Source organism: Hemicordylus capensis, chromosome 5, assembly GCF_027244095.1.
Source record: "Hemicordylus capensis ecotype Gifberg chromosome 5, rHemCap1.1.pri, whole genome shotgun sequence".
Taxonomy (NCBI): domain Eukaryota; kingdom Metazoa; phylum Chordata; class Lepidosauria; order Squamata; family Cordylidae; genus Hemicordylus; species Hemicordylus capensis.
Window position 1 is genome coordinate 50684647 of NC_069661.1, and position 14562 is coordinate 50699208.

General features: G+C 40.6%; 1 long non-coding RNA gene across 1 annotated transcript; it reads left to right on the forward strand.

Moving 5' to 3' along the window:
- Nucleotides 1-6122: 6122 nt before the first annotated feature.
- On the forward strand, nt 6123-10932 carry LOC128326128 (uncharacterized). Its single transcript, XR_008307860.1, has 3 exons — nt 6123-6227; nt 10656-10701; nt 10809-10932. It is a non-coding gene; the product is annotated as an uncharacterized LOC128326128 (long non-coding RNA).
- Nucleotides 10933-14562: the final 3630 nt, after the last annotated feature.

The following is a 14562-nucleotide window of genomic DNA, read 5'->3' on the forward strand; positions in this document are numbered from 1 at the left end:
CAGTATGTATCTGGAGCTCTATAGGCCTAATTTTAACCTGGTTTTGGAATAGGGATGGGAAGCAATTTGAGGTGACTGCTTGGCTGAGCTCCTGCTCATTTTGCAATTCTCCTGTTGTGGTAGTGGTGCTTCCTTCTTTCACAGGGCAGAGCTTTTGCCACGTGCTCTCTAGCATTTTACAGAAGAATATGGAGCGGGAGATATTTAATAGATCTGAGCTCCCCACTCCAAAGAACGGAAATGATTACAGATTATTGGCAGAGCAATTTCAGGCAGCTCAAAGACATTTTCTGCCCCTTCCCTCCCAGCCTCCGAATAGCCTGCCCCACTGTTTCCTTACTACTCTTGGTGGTGGTACCATTACCACAGTAGCAATGTAGGGGGAGGAGGAAGGCTTTCTTATCCCCCGCCCCGTACACCAGGAGAAAAGGGGTGGCAGCACTGTCTCTCAGTGACTGGGAGCCCTTTCTCTCTCTTGTGTTGCTGCTCTGCTTTGCAGAAATGGTGACCCCTGGGATTTAAAGTCTCCCCAGGGGATACTACAATGTAAAAAAATTGCTGTAGCCCTCGGGAAGGCTATACATCCCAAAGATTATTCACCTTTGCTCTGCATGCCTCAGCAACAACAGGTAGGGGAAGAAAGAGGTTTTCTAGTCTCTTGTGAAGCTGCAGTACTACTACCTTTCTCCCAGCATACTGGAGGGGAGGAAGCCTCCCTTTCCCTTGTGTGGGGCTGCTGCTGTTTCTCCTGCTTTCCCAATGCTGCTGAGGCCAGTACAGACAGGATGAAAGGAATTGTGAGGCTTATAGAGAAGGAGTAAAGGACATCTTGTGCTCTCCAAGCTCTGAAGATTTATCAGGGCTCAGGACGTTTACCCTTCTTTTAAAGGGAACTCTTATGAGCCTCAAGAACTCTTCTCCAAGCCTCAGTGGATTTCAGCAACATCCCTACTGAGCTTTAACTCAAAGATCTTAGTGGCATTTAGAATTTGGATGCACAGATATTGCAAAGAGAGAGATGATAAGCTAGGGCATTAGCACTCTGTGTCTATGTATGTGCACTGACATCCAAGCTCACCAGAGTCAAGATGCATTCTAACACACTCAGAGTTTTAATTGTAGATCTTAATTGTAGATCAAACTAAAACGTGAAGAATCCTAGTGCACATGTATTTACACGTAATATTCAAAAGGCATTCCCCAACATCTCCCCAAAAGGCAGAGAATGTGATAGTGTTTTACCAGAACAACTACCAGAAACAATAATTAGGAATAGTTGGAGGGTATGCTGCCAAAGATGGAAAGAGGAAGGCAAAGCTAGACCTGGTGCTGCTTCCCATCACCTGTCTCTCTCATGACATGGGATCTCTGTTCCAGGGTTTGCCTTGTTGTCCTCCCTATGTTGCAGATTTGGCTGTTTATCTCAAATCTGGTTGTTACAATTTATCAGCCCACATTGTTGTCTAGTAAGCAGGGCCAACTCAGAGTTTCAGAGGACCCTTGACAAACTGATTTCCATGGGCCCTCTCCTACCTTGCTGGGCTTCAAGAGAATTACCCAACATCATCCTATGGCTTATGGACACAGATGGTCTTAGGGATCAGCAATGGGCCCTTGGTAACTGCTCAGTGATGCCAACCTTTTAGTTGAGAACTTATTCATCTGTCCCAACACAATAGGTGGATGAAACAAATTAACAGTCATCATGGCCACTGTAATCTGATCAGTGTTGGCTGGTGAGCATCGCTCATAAGAACATAAGAACAGCCCTGCTGGATCAGGCCCAAGGCCCATCTAGTCCAGCATCCTGTTTCACACAGTGGCCCACCAGATGCCAGAGGGGGGCAGTGAGGGTGGGAAAGAACTGCTTTAGACAGTGGCAAACCTACTTGTAGCTTGTACCTGAAATGCTCTATGAAGTGGAGGTGCCCAACTCAGCATCGCACGGGCAGGCTTTTACCACTAGTTCTCTATGTCCAAAGGGGCTTTTGGTTTGCTGTTTAACAAACAAACAAACAAACAAACCAGCATGCCATACCACTTTTGAAACTGATGGAGAGATGCTACCAAAAGCAAATTGCAATATGACAGTGGGGTGTATCACTCAAAGAAAAGGTCCTTTGACACGCCAAGAGTAGTTCTTTGGATTGTGGCCATGCACTGTGCCCTCATGTAAGTGTGATTTGTTTTGGGGTCATTGCTTGTCCAAATATTTTCAGTTAATTCTGAAGAGCTGTTGCCCTCATTTTCCCCATGATGAAATACATACAGCCATTAAGTCTGCCAATTTCACCCTACATAAATGTTCAGCAAACGATGATGTGCTATGGTGCAGAGCTTTTATGGATGCTCATGTGGGGTGGAAGCATAACTTAACAAACAGCAAGTCTGAGTCTTTATTTACAAGTTCCCTTGACACCATGAGCCAGGGTACCCAATCCAATATAAAGGAAGAAGGGTTGAAGTGGGCAATAATACTGATGCCTGTTAACTGAGCAGAGGCACCTTTTCAAGTAGAGATGCTCTTATATTTAGCCAGGGGAGAACAACTGACCTTATCCATCCCCAACACAGCAGCCCTCCACTGCGTGTTCCTGATGTCTATCTTACATTTACTTTTAAATTGTGATCCCTTTGGGGACAGGGAGCCATCTTATTTATTTATTATTTGTCTGTGTGAATTGCTTTGAGCACTTCTGTTGAAAAATAGTCTATATATGTAGTTGTAGTCATAATATCAGTAGTGGCTGGTGAGTGCTGCTGCAGGGTGGGCAGTGAGGGTGGGAAAATACAATTTTAAACAGGGGCACACTTACCTGCTGTCCATACCCAAAATGCTCTACAGGGCAGATATGCCCGACCCAGCATCCTGCGGTAGGCTGCTCCACCCCCACTACTCAGTTGGCCTCTGTGCATGTGCAGAGTTCATTTGAGGGTTGGTGCAGGAATTTTGAGCCATACTAACTCTGCACATGCACAAAGCCCCATTGAGCAGCAGGGGCAGGGTAGCATGCTTGCAGGATGCTGGGTCGGGCACCTCAGATGTACCACAGCCTGTACCAGTGTATGAAGACAACCAAAGCTGCATTCAACTCTCCAGACAAGAAGATGTGAAGAGGTGTACCAAATATATTGATGTGAAGTATCATGTGGTGAGAAATCTGCAAAAGGATGGACTAATCAAGCTGATCTACTGCCCAACAAGTGAAATGCTTGCAGTTATACTCACTAAGCCACTACCAAGACCTGCTTTGAAAAGCTGAGAGAGAAAATGAATCTTGTGAACTGAGTCATGAGACATCGAGAGGGGGTGTTGGAAGTGAAGGACTTTGCGCTGTCTCTTGTCTCAATGACAGTGGAGGACAGACTAGTGAGTCAGAGGGCTAGAGGGTCAAGACATTGGTCATCCCTTCTCTACTGCTCTGACACTATCCCTTTGGAATGTAGATTGCTACTCTTGGGGACTAACTTCCTTCCTGCTTTGCACTTTCTCTTCCCTGTCTCTTCCTGTTCCTTCTACCTTGCAACATGCAAGCTCCTCTCCCCTGCACCATGTGTGCAGAGATGCAGGATCCATCTGCATCCACCTAGCTAGATAGATTAGAGATCCTAACTCCTCAGTTTCCTATCCAGAATGGAGTACTCTAATAAATACCACATATATTGATTTGAAACTATGAACTGGCTCCAAGTTACTTTACTCTCAGCATACGTGCATGCCTAACCAAATTCCGCTGTGTTGTGCCTCTGTGCACAACAATGAAAAATGGGTTCCTATAATGAAAAAGGGTTTCTCTTACCAGAGAGAATTCCCAACACAAAAAACATGTAAGACCCACCTGAAAGCATGAGAGACCCACCTGAAAAAGCATGCAAGACCCACCTAAGTGATATCTTCTGTCTCCCTTTCTCCTGCTCTTGCAAGGTCTGTATATATGTCAAACTATTGTGAAAGCAGCAAGCAAGCTGCTGTGGGACAGAGACCAGAGGTGTTAGGCTGTAATGGAAGTGGCTGGCTAGGAGTTGCAGCACTGGATGCTTGGGCCACTCTATGGAAACTGATGTAATCTGTTGCTGACTTCTACAAATGCTCTGTTATTCTTCCAACTTCATCCAGTGTTCAACCTGTATATTTGTGTAAATAAACCAAATACTACAAAGACATTCTAAATCTTCAGTGACTCTTCTCCCAAGGAAAATCAGAATTAAAGGCACACTAAAAACCCTTGGAACCTCTCACCATTTGGGGAAGTGGGACAACTGAGGCAGTGTCACAATATTTATAGACCAACCTGCCTCAAACAGTTGGGCTCTAGGAGATCAGAGATCTATATTGCAGCATTCAATGCATCTGCTAAACCCATTTCCTGGGTTTAATTTGAGTGTTCCAGTATCTCTGGCACCCCTTTTTCTCAGCATCTTCTCTTTATCCCTGAGATACTCCAAGGAGTGGAAAAGTAGAAACATTGGTTAATTTTCTGATGCATTAAAGTATGGTATCCTTTCAACAAAGGAGAAGTTATCCACCAAAGCTGATAGATTTGTAATCTTATATTTTCAATATCTGTTGCTTCAACTTTTTTGTGAAATGATACTGTCATATAGCTTGTTAACTTCATTCAAATCTCTTCTTTGTGCCAGTGCTCATTCTTCAAAAGGTTTGATTTCAACCATTTGTAACATTTTAATCCTAACTGTAAAAGGTGAGAACTGCTTTTTTTAAAAATCAGAAACAGAAGAGGAAAAGTATGTCATACAATCAATAGAAATGTAATTGGTTTACTAAATTTTTAAAAATGTATTTCTTTGAATTTTAGAAAAATGTCTTTCAACACCATTTCCCAATGTTATATAATGCCATGCAAATATTCTTCAGAAGGGTCCAAACAAGTTGTGGAAGGAGTGTCATCAGGAACTTATTTTGTTGTTTATGGTGGTACTGTGGAAAACAAGTTGGTATCTGGTTTTGAAAAAGATTGATGAAAATGTGTATTAGTCTGTCTCGGGCAGTATTCAGACTACTGCTGATGTTGTTATATTGATGTTAGAATGTTCTGCATATGCAAAGATTGACCTCACCCTTCCCTCTGTATTCCCTAATGTATGTCCACAAGGGTTCCCCAGCCCTCAGAGACATAGTTTGGGGGAGCACTGGGAGCAGCAGATGAAAAGGGGATCTGGAAATTATTGCACATTCAAAACATTTTAATGTGAGGGCAGTGTTATTATGAGTGCTACCCATTGATTTTAAAAATAGCACAGAAAAGGAAACATTACCCAAAGCATCAACAATGTATTTCTTTATGTCCCTATAAAATGTTTGGTATATGGATAATGGTGAGGTATCTATTAATAAAGGCTAGGTTGGTCACTGTTGCTAACCAGGTTTGTAACAAAAGGAAAGAGCAGTTAAAAAACCGCAGACTTCATGACTGGATGTATACACTGATGCACAATTCAGTCAGCTACTGCTGATAAAATGCATTCAGTGCACAGCAGTGATTCAGATTGTCATTATTCTGCTTAGGGAGATGTCTGTGCTTTTGAACAGGGTACATGAGGAGCAGTTAAACTAGTTGTGGGTAATAATATGCCTGCAGTGCTCAGCAATGTTCCTGATGTGCTTTCCTAAACCTTCATGTCCACCATTGAGGATAAGCATCCCAAAGATATGACACCAGACTGTGGGAGGACAGAAGTAGCTACAAAAATATAGGGACAGGTTTTACACATCTCATCCCCGTTGCAAAATATTGTGAAAGAAGATCAACATAGCTTGCTTTTTTGTTCCTATCATCAGATTCAAAACAAAAACAAAGAGATCCACAGAATTCCTCTACCACCTCCAAACAAACTGAAGCAATCAGGCTCACCAGGCAGCATTTTATTCCCAAAGACTCTAAGCTTTAATTTATTACTGCAAAAATCATATGCATTTAAATTATCTTTGGAACATTTCAGGAGTGAAAGGTCTCCTCTTCTTCTTCCTTTTGTTTTTTTGTTTTTGTTACCTTCGCTGTACTTGCTATAAATATGACAAACCCCCATTATTTTATTGAAAAAGCCATAATTTAAATTATTCTTCACATATTGTAATGCTCTTCTGTATTGTTCCTCATGAAGGTCGGGTCTGCAAGATAATATGCTATTATTGGCTGGCTTCTACCTGCTTTATACATTTGACAGCTGAAGAAGACATGATTCATTTACATAGAAAAAGCTTTCCCGTAAGTAAACCAAAGCATATCCAAAGCCATATATAGAAAGAAATGCATTGCTGGTTCTGTTATCAACCCACAAGCACATTTCTATATATGACTATGGACAAACTGGTGAATTTTCAAGACTATATTCATTTACATTGATTATTGAAAACAATAATGAGCACTGGCCCCCAAAGAATGAACTTCCTTCTTTTGTTTCTCCCTCTCCTCCAATCAAGACTATTCTTGACACTTGATGAGATAAAAATAAACTAGCTGTAGTCAGGCCGATACATTAAAAATATGCTGGTTATTTAGATTCAAAATAACAAAGAGACACTGATTGTAGGTTTTCTGCTGGCAAAAAATAGCACTTTATCCAGTAGCTCCATTTATGTTACATAAAATAAGGAAATGAAACTGAGGCTGTGTCATAGTTAATATTTGGTTTACCAATATCTGCTGCACACATTCAAATATGGTAGTCTAAAATGCATATGGCTGGACATCAGGCTTGTGCGATCTACTTTGTCTTTTAATGGAACCTTATGGTCCAACAGCTGGAGCCTACCACAAAACAGTGATCCAAGGGGTAGAGCCAATTAACTATTTCACCCCATGAGCCACACACGAGGATGACCTGAATAGACAAATACAACTGTACATCTGAGTTACTACATATCAGGGCAGGGCCGTCCTTAGGGTGGGGCGACCGAGGCAATTGCCCTGAGCCCTGCACTGGCACAGGCCCTGCTCTGGGCACACTGCAGGGCAGCCTGCCCTCCTTTCTCCCCCAGTCCCAGCCACTTATCTTTCCCTGCAGCCCAGCCAGAGCCAATCTTTTGTGTCTGTGTAGAGCTTGAAAGGCTCCCAGGCAAACTACTAGAGCTCCACCTCTCCCACCTATCAGCTGTTCAACAGCTGGGCAAGGCTTCCAGAGAGGCCGCCATGCAGGCCTCCTTTAAGCCTGAAGTTCAGGAAAGAAGCAAACAGGCAGGCAGGCAGGCAGAGAGTGTCCAGCACCAGAACTCTCTGCAGACCCTCTGCCCAGCCCGGCCCAGCATTAGTAATGGAGGTATGATGTGATTTCCTTTTTGTGGTTATCTCCCCAAGCTTGAATATTTAGGGATTGGCTTGCCATAGGGCTTTGGTTTTGAGCAGATATGTAGGGCAGGGTGGGAGGAATAGGTATATTCAAACTGAAGCTGATTGGACAAATTGTTGGTTTTTAAATTTTTTTAATTTAAAAACTCCTGTCCAAAAAGTCCCATAAGTGGCTTGTTTCATGGCAGAAAATTACAAAAATGTCTGGAACTGAAGCCCCCCCTTAGACAATCATTCCACCCCCATATGGAAGAAACGGCCCTTTGCCTTCATAAAAAAGGGTAAAACACACACCCCTTTCTGCCCCAGCCTTTAGATCACCTGTCCTGGAATGACTTAGCACAGGGCTTTGGTATTAAGCAGAGATGTAGGGCAGGATGGGAGGAATAAGTATATTTAAATTGAAGTGGATTTGACAAATTGTTGGTTAAAAAGAAGAAGAAGAAGAAACCCATCCAAAAAGTCCTATAAGTGGCTTGTTTCATGGCAGAAAATTACAAAAACTTCTGGAACAAACAATATCTTATTTATTTATGAATGAATGAATGTACTATGCTCATGTTGATTTGCAACCCAGAAGGTTTGAGAACTGTGAAGCATGTATTGTGCTTTTTATTTTTCAGTTCAATTCAGTTGATTGCGATCTTTGATCAAATACAGATCAAATAAATCTACCCTGAGGGTAGATATCAGTATAAACACATACATGCATATACATAGAAAAAATCAATTACATAGAAGATTGAGATAAAAATATATAGGATAAAACAAAATTAAAAAGAAAAAGGAGGGACGATTAAAACTGACCGTTTCTGACACACCATGAGCGAATCTTAATTGCAGTCGTACAGAATTTGGCTACTGAATGTGAGACCTACGTGTGTTTATGAGAAAGAAATAAGTTTATATAAAATTCATCCGAATTGTCAGGGTATCTAAGAATGAGAGGAGCAATATATCTGGAATGCAGCTCGCGATAGAAAAAACAATACAGAAACACATGGCCAACGATCTCAATATTCCCACTTTCACAAGGGCACAGTCTCTTCAAATAAGGAACGCTTTTTATTTTTATTTCTTTAGAAATGCATTATATGTCCAAGCTGGTTGGGCATGTCCAAAAACCTCACTCACACTATTTACACAGTATGCCATCAATCAGTATGATTGTGTAATGATGTGAAATGTTAAGGAGGCCCCACACATGCTGATTCACCCCAAGCCCCGCACCCCCCTAGGGATGGCCCTGTATCAGGGATTCTAACTCCTTGCTGTAAAAAGAAAGGCCATTTCAGTATTGCTGCTGTTAAATAATTAGAAACCCTTGTTTCTTTTTAGATTGTGAACCTTTGGGGAGAGGGAGCCATCTTTATGGATTAATTAATTTAATTGATTAATTCTCTGTATAAACTGCTTTGGAAACTTTTGTTGAAAAGCGGTATATAAATATTGTTGTTGTTGATCAATGGAGAAGTACTCTGTGATCTGCTAGTACTGTATTTACCTGAATGGAAGATGACCCTGAATTTAAAATAAGCCCCTTAAAAAGTTGAGGTTAAATCCAGGTTATACCTGCACTTACTCTAAAGGGACAGGACGCTGAATTTAAGATGACCTCCTGATTTCTAATATTTAAAAAGTTGGAAAAAACCTAGTCTTGGATTCAGGTAAATAAAGTAGATCCCTCAGTGGAGTCCAGGATAATTGCTCCACCAACAACCACTCTGTTATGTGCATAAAGTCTCTCTTGGGAATCAACAGTGGGCCATTCTGAGGGCTTTGAGCAGCTTACCAATGATGTCAAGCCCCTTTCTCTCTCTAGTATCTCCATATTACCCCTTGATGAGTAGACATCTGCATTTCATACTAAACAACAATGACAAATATTTGCATACCACTTTTCAACACAAGTTCCTGAAGTGGTTTACATAGCTATAAATGAATGAATGAATAGAATAGAATAAAATAAAATAAAATAAAATAAATTTGAACAAACAAACAAATAAATAAATAAATAAAAAGATAAATGAATGGCTCACAATCTAAAAAGAAACTTAAGATAGGTACCAGCAACAGCCACTAGAGAGATGCTGAGCTGGAGTTGGATAAGGGCAATTGGATAGGTCAGCTCTCCCCCTGCTCAAAAGAGAATGGCCACTTTAACTGAGCAAAGAGAATCACCTCTTTACTCAATTAGTATTGTCATGGATATGGCATCCTATAGATACAGACACTTAAAAGTAAATATGAGTCATTTCTGGGATACAACAAATACAATAACACTATTCTGACATGAAGAAGTGGCAGTGCAGGGGGTGGGATGCTGTACTGTACAATGTCCCAGAGGATGTGTAGAAGTCCCAGCCTGGAACTGACACACCAGGAAGCATCACCCTCCCAGCGTTCTTCACAGTGCAAAATTTGTCTGGAGAGGCAAATGCCAAAAGTATGATGATGGCTGCTTCCATGATTGGAAAATTGCACTTAAGGTACTTCTCAAATGTTATTTGCTTGAAGTTTCCAAATCTTTTTCAAGTATTTGCTGAAAGGTGGCCTAGACATTAAACTTTGCCGACCCTGTCTTTGCTATTTAGTTATTTTGACTCTACACTATTATGTTTCTTTCCTTTTCTAACGATTCGGTTTGTTATTCAGTAATGTGAGGCTTTCCAGAGTTCAGTAGTGCTAGTATGACCTCGCAATAAATACCAAAGTACAAGCTGCTAGCTGTTATCTGTTTTAATTTTACATCGATCCTGGGTTATTGAGTCTCGTGGCTTTTTGCTTTAATAACATAAAGAAGATGCCAATAGGATTTCTTTACTAATATAACTGCAGAAGAAATTATTATAAAATGAATACATGTTACTATTTCTATTGCTGATATTGGAATGTAATTATGACTTGTGAATCGAACCTTTCACATTTATGTCTTCTAGTTGGCAGTGAGCTTGTTCATATTGTTTTTGCTAAAGATCTGAGTCCTGCTCAGACATTATGTTGTATCTGTGTTCAGATGTCTGGCACATGTACCTATTTTTGTGTAAATAACAGTAACTGTATCCATTTCAAATGTAAAACTCATTACAGGTCCCTCAAGTGGATGGTACAGAGAGAAAGTGTACTGCTGTAGCTGCATTCAACATAATGTGTGGATAACTGTATCTGTTTACAATTTTGTACCTGTGTGCACTGTACACTCATTGTGTGAGTGGATGAGAAAAGGGTTTCATGACCTGTGATATATAGTTTGTATTTGTTGTCATGATCTACACAACTAATCTCTCTCTCTCTTTGTTTCTCATGATCTCTTTCTTTCTCTCCCCTTCCCCCTACTGACGATTGAAGTTGCTGAAAGAAAAATCTTGATACATTTCTTACTGAGATCATATAGGTGATGTATGCACATCTTGTTCTAGATTTGTATCTTTTATAAACCATCTAAAAGCCTATGCTAATTACAATGAATATTAAAATATATCCAATTTCAATATGTTCCAGAGAATATACAGCTAATTTAATGAAATGGAAACTAGATGCTGCATCAATGTCACCATGGCAATAGTCAAATCACAATATGACAGGAAAATACAGCTTTTCCCAATATACCTGGTGAGGAACTACCATACTGACCTGAAGGGCAGATTTCATCATTTTCCCACTAATAGAGACTCCTTGTCATGAATATGCCGTGACTATGTCATGGAAGAGCTATATAGCCAATAGCATGCTTCCTGTTTTTCTGGTCATTGATTTAGATGGATTCTTTTGACTTTATTGGAATGTATACTTTGCAAAAGACACAACAAAAACCAGCCTGTGATAAATGAAGCATGTTGATGATTACTATACTAATAAAAGTATAAGCCAAAAATAAAAATAAGTCGGTTGGTAGGATTCATTACACTCAGAAGGCGGCAATATTAATGCTCTTTGCTTTCTGTTGGTGTGCACCTTTTACAGGCACTCTTCAAGCCTGATCACAGATGGTCACACAGGGACATAGGGGTAATTGCTCCCCCCCTTACTTGTGTAGTAATTCCTGGCAGAAGCCGTTCTTATGATGGGAATTTTCATAGGTTTTGTATAGAGATGTAAGTCACAGAACACCACAAAGAACATATTTTAATAAGGAGGTAGATAGATAGATAGATAGATAGATAGATAGATAGATAGATAGATCGATAGATAGATATTTTTAAGATAGATATCTTAAAAATGGGATAGCCAGATATAAATCATACAGCACAGAAACCAGATCTAAGCAATAACACAATCAACAAGGTCACTGCCATTTAGAAAATGTGAAGGGTTTTAGGAGTGTCACAGTTGTATTCTAATATCAGACATAGAAATAGTTGAATGCATATATTTTATAATATTTTCTTGTGCAGTTATATGACTAAAGACATCTTCTTTCTGGAGTTATAACCACAATCTGTGAAACTCAGTAAAGCCATGCAGTGGCTGAAGCACTGGGCTTCGATGTGGTAAACCCAGATTAAAATCTCTCTTCAACTAGAATGCTTCCAGGGTTGCCTTGGGCCAGTCACTATCTTTTTGGCTGAACCTATTGCACAGAATTGTTGAGAAGCTGCCTCATAGTAAGTTGCCTTGTAGTACTTGCCCATTTTGCCCAGTATTGTCTACTCTGACTCAGTAACTCTCTAAAATATCAGGACAAGATCTTTTCCAGCACAATTAGGCGAGATCTTTTTAACTGGTGATTGAACCCAATTTGGGTCCTTCTATACACTCTGCCACTGAGCTACAGCCCTTTTTCTAAGATTACCTGAAGCTGCCTTATACTATCATACCACTGGTCTCTCTAGTCTAGTATGGTCTGTTGATCGGTGGGTCTCCCAGCCCTGCTACAGGAAATCGTATTAGAGATGCTCAGGACTGAACCAGGGAGCTGGTGCGTGCACATTACATGCTGTACTGCTGAGCTATGGCACCTCTTCTCCGAGTTCGTTGGAGGAAGGGTAGGATACAAAAGTCAAACCAAGCATGCATCTACAATGTTTCATGCTGTATATTTAGTTTTACATTCTGCCACTTATACAAAATAAAATAGAGTTAAACATCACATCCTACACATTGCCAGAATAAAGCATTAGAATCCAATTGATTGAAGTGGGATGAATATAACCTTTAAACTTTTTGACTGAGATACTATTGTTAATTAAATTACAGGCCTTTCCATAGATAGTGCTAAAGAGTTCCAGCTCCAACATTCATTCTCAAAAGAGTATAAGACATTGATGGATAAACTCAATTAAAGCCTGGACATTAGAGAAGTTATGCACACAGCTGCACTGATCTCTACCAATCTACTTTTAAAAATTACAATAAATATTTCAAAATAAAACCCTCATAAATTATGCCGAAGATACATGTTACTGAGATTGAATGGGAATTCAATTCAATTACTCTAAGTGAGTTTACTTTTGGCTAGGAAATGGCTTTTGTTTTCCTGACAATTATTGCTTTTGGTATCTTACAGATGGATTATTAAAAGCTAAAATGAAATAGAACAAATGATGCCATTCCTTTTCTGTCCGTAGAAATGGAATCCAAAGAGGTAAAGACCCAAATGCCCTATAATTCCCTTCAAGCCTGTTAGTCTGCCCTCATAATCAATTGCATAGTTTGACCTGCACTCCCCCAGCAAAAAAAAACCAAAAACAAACCAACAACAAACCCTCAAAGAGCAGCTGTGGGGCACTAACAGGAGCTTCTCTCCCAGGGAAAACAGCAGATATGAGGAAGGCTAAGCCAAGTTCGGACAGCAGCATCGGAAAAGGGCTCAATCCACTTCCATGCTATGGAACATAGGAAGGACCATTGCACCAGCAAATTAGTATAGTGGAGGGGATGCAACTTCACTGCACTTAAAATCATCATGAACAGCGTAGTCCTGCTGTACTGACTGGATGATAATGGATCAGACATCTCATGACTTGATGAGCAATATAGAAACAGAGGTGGCTGCAGAGGTGGGTGCAGGTCAGTCCAGTTAGCTCTGTTGACTGGTAGCAGTTGCAGTTTTCCATTATTACAGACAGGAGTCTTTCACAGTCCAACCAGGAATGAACCCAAGGGTCGTCCAAGAAATGATAGTATGTATGTATGTATGTATTTGATTTCTATACCACCCTTCCAAAATGGTTTACATTAAAACCAAACAATTAAAATCAATTAGCAGTTAAAAACAGAGGTTGTAAAACACTATAAAACAATAACAGTTAAAACATTTTAAACAGTTTAAAAACCCTGAAAAGCCAGGTTACAGCAAGTTAAAAACATTTACAACTAATTAAAAACCCTGGAAGGCCAGGCCAAACAAATAGGTTTTGAGGGCTCTCCTGAAGGCCAATAAAGAATTCAGATTACAGATTTTTGCAGGGAGTGCATTCCACAACCCAGGAGCAGATACAGAAAAGGCCCGGCTCTAAGTTGCCACCAGATGAACTGGTGATAGCTGGAGACAGACCTCCTCAGATGACCTTAACGTGTGGTGAGGATCATGCAGAAGAAGGCGCTCTTTAAGGTAAGATCGTATAGTACAATCCTCCCCCATTTGTGGGAGGGTGAACCTGTGGTGGTGGGATTGGCTGTGCAGGATACCCTTCTGTCGAGAAGGAAGCCCACTTAGCCAGATCTCCCACCTCTGTGCAGTCTCGCTAACTACAGAGAGACTGCTTTCCCAAAGATATGAATGCAGATGAGAGAGTGGTGGAGGGCACAGAACCATGGGTCCATTGCACCCTTGATTCCATGTTACATCTGAAGGCATCATCTGCCTTATGCAAGGGCTGCCCTGATTGAGCCTGGGACCTTCTGCATGCAAAGCAGATACTTTACAACAGAGTTACAGTCCCATCCCCTGCTATGGTCAGATCCTGACAATGGCCCCAGGCTCCCATTGAAATCTGAAGAACCAACACTTCTCTAAAATCTACATGTTTAACATAGTAACATAGTATATCATTTGCTCATGTACATATTCTGTCAAAGCCAATCAGTTCACAAAAGTGTCAGTAAATCATTCATCTGTGACATCAGGTTATGATCCATGTTCACTCTCCATTCTTAGTTCGGCAACAGATATGGAGTTCCTGACAGCTGATAGTTCAACAGTCCTTGGTCATAGGAACCCAGGAAGCTGCCCAATCAAATCAAACCCACTCTTCTCTCTAAAATTAAACCAGTACAATTCGTTCCCCTCCAAAACCAAACTGTAGAACAGGAG